The 9,192-nt window shown below is 38.2% G+C and overlaps 1 pseudogene across 1 annotated transcript; it reads right to left on the reverse strand.

Moving 5' to 3' along the window:
* Positions 1-2,401: 2,401 nt before the first annotated feature.
* On the reverse strand, positions 2,402-8,706 carry LOC110764272 (F-box/LRR-repeat protein At3g03360-like; annotated as a pseudogene). Its single transcript, XR_015834559.1, has 6 exons — positions 8,680-8,706; positions 7,551-8,344; positions 7,390-7,450; positions 3,174-3,443; positions 2,947-3,075; positions 2,402-2,832 (listed from the first exon to the last, which is right to left on the reverse strand). The product of XR_015834559.1 is annotated as an F-box/LRR-repeat protein At3g03360-like (transcript).
* Positions 8,707-9,192: the final 486 nt, after the last annotated feature.

Here is a 9,192-nt window from a genome sequence, read left to right on the forward strand (position 1 = left end):
TGTTAGCTTTCTTCTCTTATATTATTGAAGGAGCCATTGCGAAAGCTGTCTCCATATTTCAAATTTTCAATGCCCCTCCATCTCTTCCAACTTCATTTTTTTTTTCTCTCCAATCTCCATCATGCAGGCCCAGGAAGGTCAGCATGTACTCCTACCTTCAGGGCACTAGACCTCCATAAGTGGCAGCATTAATGCCCCATATTAGAGTGGCCCCATCATCTTCCAGCCATTGCTTTCTGGCTGCAGGCCCATGCGAACATGTGATCTTCTTGTCAAGCCATCTGCATTCTGCATGCACTCAATTCCTCCCAAGCTTTTGGTTTTGGTATCTTTAAGCATCATAATTTCAATCTGTAAAGCAAAGTGGAAATAAATCAAAATCATAAGTGCGAATAATTACTTTTACGCTCTCGTTTGTTTATATGCTTTTGGGAATAGAAAGAGTAAATGGGGAGCAGAGCAGGACTCTGGGTAGCCAAAGCCATTTATTTCAATGTCGTTTTCAAGAAATGGAATCAATTCATGGAAGTCTTGAGTCTTCCACCCACTTATATTATACCAACACGAAATCGAAAGAATATCATTTTGTTTTATTCCCCAATGATTTTTTTATTTTTTATTTTTAAAGAAGTTATTTCATAGCATTGATTGACAAGTTGTGGCAATATTGAAGGAGCCACTTCAACCTATATTCAGGGATTCAGAAAATATATATAATTATAATCTATAGGAACTTTTCACATTTCTAACAAGATTGAGACAGTTAATTGTTGTAAAAAGAGAATTATAGTTCAACAAACAAAGATCATTATAAAAATAATGGTTTACCCTAGTAGAAAAGGGTCTTGACTTGCATACCAGTGGTCTCAAGTTTGAACCCTCATGTGACCTTTGCAATGTGTGTGAGAAAAACCTCATCCCCAATATCATCTGCATAAAAAATATAATTAAAAAGATTTGATTTGGTTTGGTTTGGAAAAAAAAAAATATATGGATATTGGGTGTCCTTAAATTAGTTTTGGGTTCTATGAAATTTATTATTGGAGAAGTAGATTATTGGGCCCAATAACGTAGAGGCCTCAAAATAACAGCAAAAGCAAATTTATGCTACAAACACAAACACACCATAAGACTACGGCAACCGTTTTCAACCAAAAAAGAAACGAAAAAACCGCAGCCGTGAATATTGAACCCGCTTCCAGTCCCAACATCTACTCTGCCTTTCATCTTTAGAGATTCCAAGAAGCCAAGTAAAGATACGAAATACAAAGTTGAAGAATTCTGCTGGTAGGGATTTCATGGCACCCTCATTTTGGCTTTTTGTTTCTACCCATTGCACCAATTTACGTGCAAGTTCTTTAGAGATTCAATTGATTTCTTCTTTGCCAAGAAATTGATTAGGGTTTGACTTTGGTTACAGAATTTCGAAAGTCTATAGGTTTGTGGTTGTTTATACCATATTTGACCAGCCAATCAGAGAACGACACGTGGAATGAGGACTCACGAGAAGGACCCACTAAGTCCGACAATCTATCTCGTCCCACCGAGTAACATCAGAAGGTTTTTAGCCTTCAACACCATGGGCTGCCTATCGTGGCAAAAGACCACACTTTATTATAGATTTCTCACAAGGACATGTGATGCCTCCTCAGGCGATGCCCATAGTCCCACATCGAAATCCCACTCAAGATGCACCCTCCTAAAGTCTATAAATAGGGGGGCAAGTCCCAAAACAAGATAACTACAACATTTGGCTATTTAGCCATTACTCTATCCAGATCACTGTTCACTCGATACTTTATATTTATTGCTATATTTAAAGAGTATTGCCGCACGGCTACTCTTTGAATAGAATATTATAAAAGTATAGCCGCGCGGCTATACCGTTTGAACTCTATAAATAGAAACTTATAACAGTATAGCCGATCGGCTATTCCCTTTAAATAGAATATTTTCGTAGTATAGCCGCGCGGCTATACGCTTTAAATAGAAAGTGAGTGTTTGGGTACTTGATTAGCTGTTTTGGTGTTTGCCCTTAAACTCTTTTCCACAGCTTTAAATTTCTATTCAAGTGGAATTTGGAGTTATACGTCATCATCTGTAGAAATATTAGAGCTTTGATTTTGAATTTGAGCTTTCTGAAAAATAGGATATTATTTCATTGCACAAAAATATTATTGAGGTTTTGGTACTGAGAGTAGTCGTTATAGATGAATTATTGTAACATCTAGTGACTTTTTTTTTTTTTTTTTTGGGTATAAAATACCAACCAACCAATCTCATAAAATTTCTGATACTTGTATATACTATCTAGTAACTTGCACCATCTCGTAATTATCAACATTAAATTTATAATGGCACGATTACAACATATTTATATATAGATATTTCAGAATTGGCCTAATTAAATTGATAGCATAATGAAATTATAATTTGATCCATAATGAAAAAAAAAAAAAAAAAAAAAAAAAACCTGGCATAATCAAATACATATGTAAAGCCCAAATTTAGAGAATTATAATTTGAGCATCGGTCTTTACTTCCTTTAGTTTCTCTTGGATAAGTGACCTGCCTTTTTCTTCCCAATATGAATTTGATAGATATGCCCAGGACGTCCCACCACGCTCCACCACCCATATAAAATTTTCCAAACGGATCGATTTCCATGATCTCGAGCTTTGTTGTAATTTGCAAAATAGAAATGACAAACTCTATCTCGCACGGTGTGCTTCGAAATGCCTGCAACTTAACTTTTCTCAAATGATCATGTTTGACAGCAGAAAAACTCTCTATCTGTTGTTGTTGGTTCTCACAGAAATTCTCAACCAATAACTGCAATAACATAAAAGAAATCTCTCATGTAATGGACATCATCTAATTTGGTTGAATGACATATATAACAACTGATTTTGCATATATAGAAAGTATAAACTTTTAATTACTAACCGTTACTACAAGTTCTTCCAAACGAGGTGCAGCATTGAGAAGATTCAGAGGCCCAACGAGGTCAGCCCCATAAAAAAGACGCAGGTCCAGTTTCTTAAGGTCTCTAAACACTGGCAAGTTTTGGGGAATCTGCTGCACATAAACACCAACCGTCTAAAAGTTAAATTTTGCAAACAATATTAGTTGGCATGCTTCAGAAAGTTGACTAGAAACAAATCTTCACTCACCCCTGTAACCACCATCATACCAAGAGTCTCAAGCCCAACAAAAGATCCAAATTGGGTTAGTGTATCCCAGAATTCATTGAAATCGAACGCATCATAATAAATTCTTGCTGGATGTGGAGGTTTGATGGAAAGATGCAGATTTGGACGTCCAGTTACGAGCTCCAAGTAAGCAACCTTTACTAGAGAAATATCAACTCTTTCTATATCACTACAATTGACCACTCTCAAATCATTCAGACGAAGCGATGGACCTCCAACAATCAAATCTTGCTAAAACATGAGAAGTTAGAATATGAAAATATAAGAGAATATGAAAATGAGAGAAGATAATTTTCTGGGTTTTCAACTTGTATCAGTTTTTATTGATTACAACATATTTATACAAGTCCTACAACTACAAACAAGAAAACAAGGTTTCATGAAACAAGGAAACAATGTTCCCATAAAACAAGGAAACAATGTTCCCATAAAACAAGGAAACATAGCTTTAGCTAACACTCCCCCTCAAGTTGTGCATAGATGTCATCAATGACCAACTTGCCAAGAGAGAGACTGTCGATATTAATATTTCTGCATCAAGCTTCTTCTTAATAGAATGTCGATCCACTTCAACATGCCCCCTCACGTGGGACCACTGCATAGTGGGCCACATGTGGAGCAAAGGCCACATCGAAGTTAATCATTTCGGTCTGTCGGTGGCAACACCAAATCCAAGTGCAGCCGGTTGGTCGGTAGATCACATAAACCATGCGAACAAGGTAAAGGCAAAGCAAAGAACACAGAAACCCTGTGAACACGGCAAAGGTAAGGTAAAGAACACAGAAACCCTGTGAACACGGCAAATGACACAGAAACCCTGTGGACACGGCAAGGACACAGAAACTCTGTGAACACGGCAAAGGACACAGAAAACCAGCAAAGGCATGAGCAACAATATTGGTACCAACAAGAGCAACAATATTTTCCCCAACAAGAGACATAACAGGCAGAAGCAACAACACTGGCTAGCAGCAAGAGTCATAACAGGCAGGAGCAACAACATCGTCCCCAGCAAGAGACATAACAGGCAGGAGCAACAATACTGTCCCCAGCAAGAGACATAACAAGCATCATCAACAGTAATCAACACTGTCCGCAGCAAGAGCAACACAGGGCACTGGCACCAGCAAGAGCAATATAAGGCACTGGCACCAGCAAGACAAGGCAGGGCAAACAACTGTGGCAGCAACAACATCATAGACAACTTCTCTTCACTCCCCCTCTCCCCCTAAAGAGAAAGGGTCGATGGAGCCATATGATCAGTGGTACTTGAGAAACATGGACGGACAATAAGCCATTGCAGATAGGTAGGTAAATTGCAGTGGAATATATGAGCAGCGGTGTCACTCCCCCTCAAATCCGACGATGTATGAAAGTCGAGATTTGGAGAAAGTAACACCCAAATAAATAGAGAGTAAGAAGACACGAGTGACTTTGGGCAGACACGGGTGAAGAGAAGATAACAAAAAATAAAAATACAAATAAGGTGAAACAAATGGAAGACAGAGTACACGTGGAGATGAGAACAAAGTCTGAGAAAGAAAATTGTGGCCTTCAATAATATAAGGAACATAAAGGATGAACACAATTTGAACAAATAAAAAGGAAGTGAAACACATTATCAAATGGGAAAAGGCCATACATGCGTGCACAGAGAGAGAGCATGCGATTAAGCATGAGAGGAAAATAAATAGGAGCATGAGGTTAAGCATATAAGGGAGCCAACATAGAAAAAAAGATGATAAAAGATACCAATGGAAAAATAGACAGAGAAGGAAAAAAAAGGGCGTGAGACGAACAGGAAAAAGAAGAAGAGCACAAGAGATAGCACTTTGTTGGTGAGAAAAGAAACCATAAAAAAGAATAAGAATAAGAAAACACAAGATGTTGTCGTGAGAGAGAAGTCATATTGAAGAGGAGAAAAAGGTAGACAAGGTGAAAAAAAGAAAAACACCCTCGGGCTAAGTTGGCAAAAGCAAATAAAATCAATAAAGAAAAGAAGATCAAATTGGAAGAAGAGAGGATAAGGAAAAAATAATAATTAAAAGGAGCAACAACCCAAATTGGAAGAAGATAGGATAAAAAATAATTAAAGGGAGCAACCATCATGTGGATAGGTTGTTGAAAAAGGAGATAAAATAAAATAAAATAAAACAAATGAGAGACCCACCGAAAAAGAAATAAGAGTTGGGTAGTGGAGAGTGAATAAAGAGAGACAGCGTGGGAAAAATAAAGAAGAGAAATAGAAGGGTGCCAGGAGCACATGACAGGGAAGGACTAACAAATATTAAAAAGTAACGTAAAGACAAAACATGACCATAAAGAAAAAGGAGGAAAGAAAAATTGTGCCTGACAAAAAAGTTGTCTGATAAGAAAAATGAAGGAAAACTTTGAAAAGGGTGCTCAAGTGAGCAATGAGAGAACCAGAAAAGGGTTTTCGTGGGTGATGAGCTTGAGAAGGGGACTGAGTTTGGGAAGAAATGGTGAGATATTTGAGATGGAGAGTAAATATAAAAAAAGGTGAAAGAGAAGAAGCTACCCCAATTCCCTGTATTCCAGTATCGATTCGATTCTTTGGATGACAGAGAAGTTGGAGATCACAAAGCGAGTGAGACTTTGTTCTGATCACAAAGGAAAGGACTAAGGAGGGACAAGAGGACTGTGAAAGGGTTTAGAGGTGCCGATGGAGCTGCCATGGCGGATTGGGACTGAAGAAATGTGAAGGCAGTTGTAAATTGCAGGTGGAAGAAGGAAGCAGAGGATGAAGAGGACATGAAAAAAGGCCGACTGCATAGCAGTAGAGGAAACCACATCGGAAGATTAAAGAGGAAGAAGCTAAAAATATTTAAAAAGTAAAGCATGGGAAAGGCATGTGACAAATTTAAAAATTGAAACTAGTGGAAGAAAGGGAGGTGCTAGAACCGAAAAAGGAGAGAATAATGTTGTCATTGAAGGAAAAAAAAAATGACAAAGGGAGAGAAAGGGATGAATGTTGGATAGGTAGGGTAGTAGGTGTTGACAAGTGTTAGTGGTGTTGAAAAAGAAGGCAGATTGTGCAAAACAACACAACGAAAGAAAGCCAAATTTATTGGCATGAAAGAGAAAAGTAGCAACTTTTTTCATATGTATATTTTTATAGAGAAATAGGTAGACAGAAAACTTTGATACCCACCAAAACATTAGGCACAAATGTGGTGTGCATGAGAACGAAGAGATGAGGAGAAAAACACCCTTCACGTGGGTAACACAGAGAAAAGTGAAAGGCAACAAGGGAGAATAAATAATTTAAGAAAATAAAAGGGAATAAAATAAGAAGTATGTGATCGGTGGTGAGAAAACAATTTTAAAATATAAAGAGAAGTCATTATAGAGAGACTGGCTCACAGAGAAAAAATGGGGAAAACAGCGGAATAGATGAGCAGTGAGAAGACACAGATCACGTGGGAAAAAGACATACTTGGAACGAAAAACAAGTGAAAGAAATTGTGCCAAAAGGAACATCACGTGTGGCAACAGAGGGCAAGCAGGCAGGTGTCCAAAGTGTGCAGTAGAGAAGAGAGCAAGTATTCTGCTCAGAAAAACGGAGAGATACAAAGAGACAGAGATAGGGAAGATATGAGGAGATAGACAGAGAGAGTTGAGCAGAGCTGCATGAGCGATATAGGCAAGCTAAGGAGCCGGGACAGTGCCGGCAATACAAAGAGAGAGTCCATGGAGAGAGTCAGCACATGTGCAAGAGAGCAACAACACCAGTTAAGGGACCAACGATTGTGCAAAGGGACCAACGACAGAGAAGCACGGCAGGACAGAGACAAAGGCCTGGCTGGAGAAGCCTCGGCGAGCGGTGACGAGGCTCGCGGAGGAAGGCGACGGCTCGGTGAGCGGTGCCGAAGCTCACGGAGGAAAGGGATCATGATGATCAAGGGACGTACTGCCCAAAGGAAACAGATCAGGCCATCATGGCCCAGGGGCTTATTGCTCATACAGATGAAAGAGAGGAAATTTAGCAGAAACAAGGTAGTGACAATTTTTATATTTATTTTTATACTGGAAGGGAAAGAAAATGAAGAAAAATGTAGTGATAAAAGAAGCTGCGAAAAAGGCTAAGGTAGAAAGAAAAAAATGTTGATTATAGAGGAGAGGAGAAACAAGAGAATTTACAGTAACATGAAGATACGCCAACAACTCTCAATTTGGCAGAGGATCTTAAGGATGAGCCATTAGGCTCTGATACCATGCTAAAACATGAGAAGTTAGAATATGAAAATATAAGAGAATATGAAAATGAGAGAAGATAATTTTCTGGGTTTTCAACTTGTATCAGTTTTTATTGATTACAACATATTTATACAAGTCCTACAACTACAAACAAGAAAACAAGGTTTCATGAAACAAGGAAACAATGTTCCCATAAAACAAGGAAACATAGCTTTAGCTAACAAATCTGTGGCTCCCATGCAACTATCTAAGGTCAAGCTTTCGAGTAGCAAACAGTCAGATAAGAGACGTGCCAGAGAAATGTTGTCTACGACAGCTTTGTACAGATAAAGAGTTGTTAGCTGATTGAATCTGTCAAAGTCGGGTGGAGGTCTTAGAAAACATCTAGCCAATGACAAATTCTTTAGAGGTGATGGGTTCAGCTCTGAAAGCAACCAGCAAGGGAAATCATAAAAAGTTTCTCTCTCTTCTCTCTCTGACAGCGAGTACGTGCAACAATATAAATGAAGGTCAAGCACTTGAGCTCCCTTTGTAATTGCAAAACGAACCCATTCGTCAAGGATAATGGTGGATTCTCTGTTAAAAAAGAATTCCACTTTGAACGACTCTACCTTGTTGCCATGGTGGAGCTGCAAAACTTTGTTCACGCATCTTACAAAGTCTTGTTTTGAGAAGTCCTCAGCATACAAGTCGTCTTCAAAATCGTCATCTCGAACGTCGTTGATTCCGAAAATGTTTGCAAGGTCAAATTCAAGATTGACCCTTGTTAGTATTGGCTGCAATCCAAGATGCCTCCATTGACGTGATACCATGGTGGTATCCACTACATCTTTTAGGGTCAAGAGTGAAAATATGGATACCAATATGCAATCTGGCAACTCATTAATCCAGTCCTTGCTCTCGCCCTCCTCATCCTAAAAACATAACAACAACACCCCACTAAATAACTAAACATATTACATTACCCTTCCTTGATCAATCATGCACTTGAAGACGAAGAAAAAGAGGAAAGAAAGAAATATTGAACCTCTAAAATATGAAAAATGAATACAACCATAACTCAACATGTCATGAACTCTAGACTAGACCTTGTTTTGCACTCTCTTTTTTCTTCTAGCTGTTGCATATTGTATTGAATTTGAGAGCGGAACAATAGAAAGCTTCCATTAAATTTATATATATATGTAGGCATGTTTTTGATATATCTCTTGAACAATAAGAAAAAATTAAAAAGGTGAAAAACACTTACAGTAGCTAATATTCTATTTTTATCCATTGGCCGAATCTTGACCGCCTTTGCTTTTCTTTTGATTTTTGTTTTTTCTGATCAAGAATCTCAGCTACCTAAAAAGAGTCATGCACAATACCAGATTTTAGACAGAGATCCAGCAAAATAAGATCATCGAACCATCCCAAGTAGGAGGACCAAGCAATAGCAAATTCTTAACCCTCAATGTAGACAAGAATTTGGATGGTCTGGGAGAGGCCATCGGCATGAAGGTAAATTTCCCACACAGTAGACTAGAAGAAACCATGAGATGCAGTTTGAAAACATAAAATAAATAAATAAACTTTTACCTTAAACAGAAAGATAAACAGGCAAGAGGAGCGGCCTGTACAGGGGGAAGGGAATGCAAGAAACCCTTGCATTTATATACAAAACTCTTGTATATATTGACCAGGAAAGAAAAGGAAAAAACAAACAAAAAAAAGGCAATGTTAAATAGGTTCGGGGATAAAAAATAGCAAGTAAGAATTCATC

This window comes from Prunus avium, chromosome 3 (genome assembly GCF_965620075.1).
Source record: "Prunus avium chromosome 3, drPruAviu1.hap1.1, whole genome shotgun sequence".
Taxonomy (NCBI): Eukaryota; Viridiplantae; Streptophyta; class Magnoliopsida; order Rosales; family Rosaceae; genus Prunus; species Prunus avium.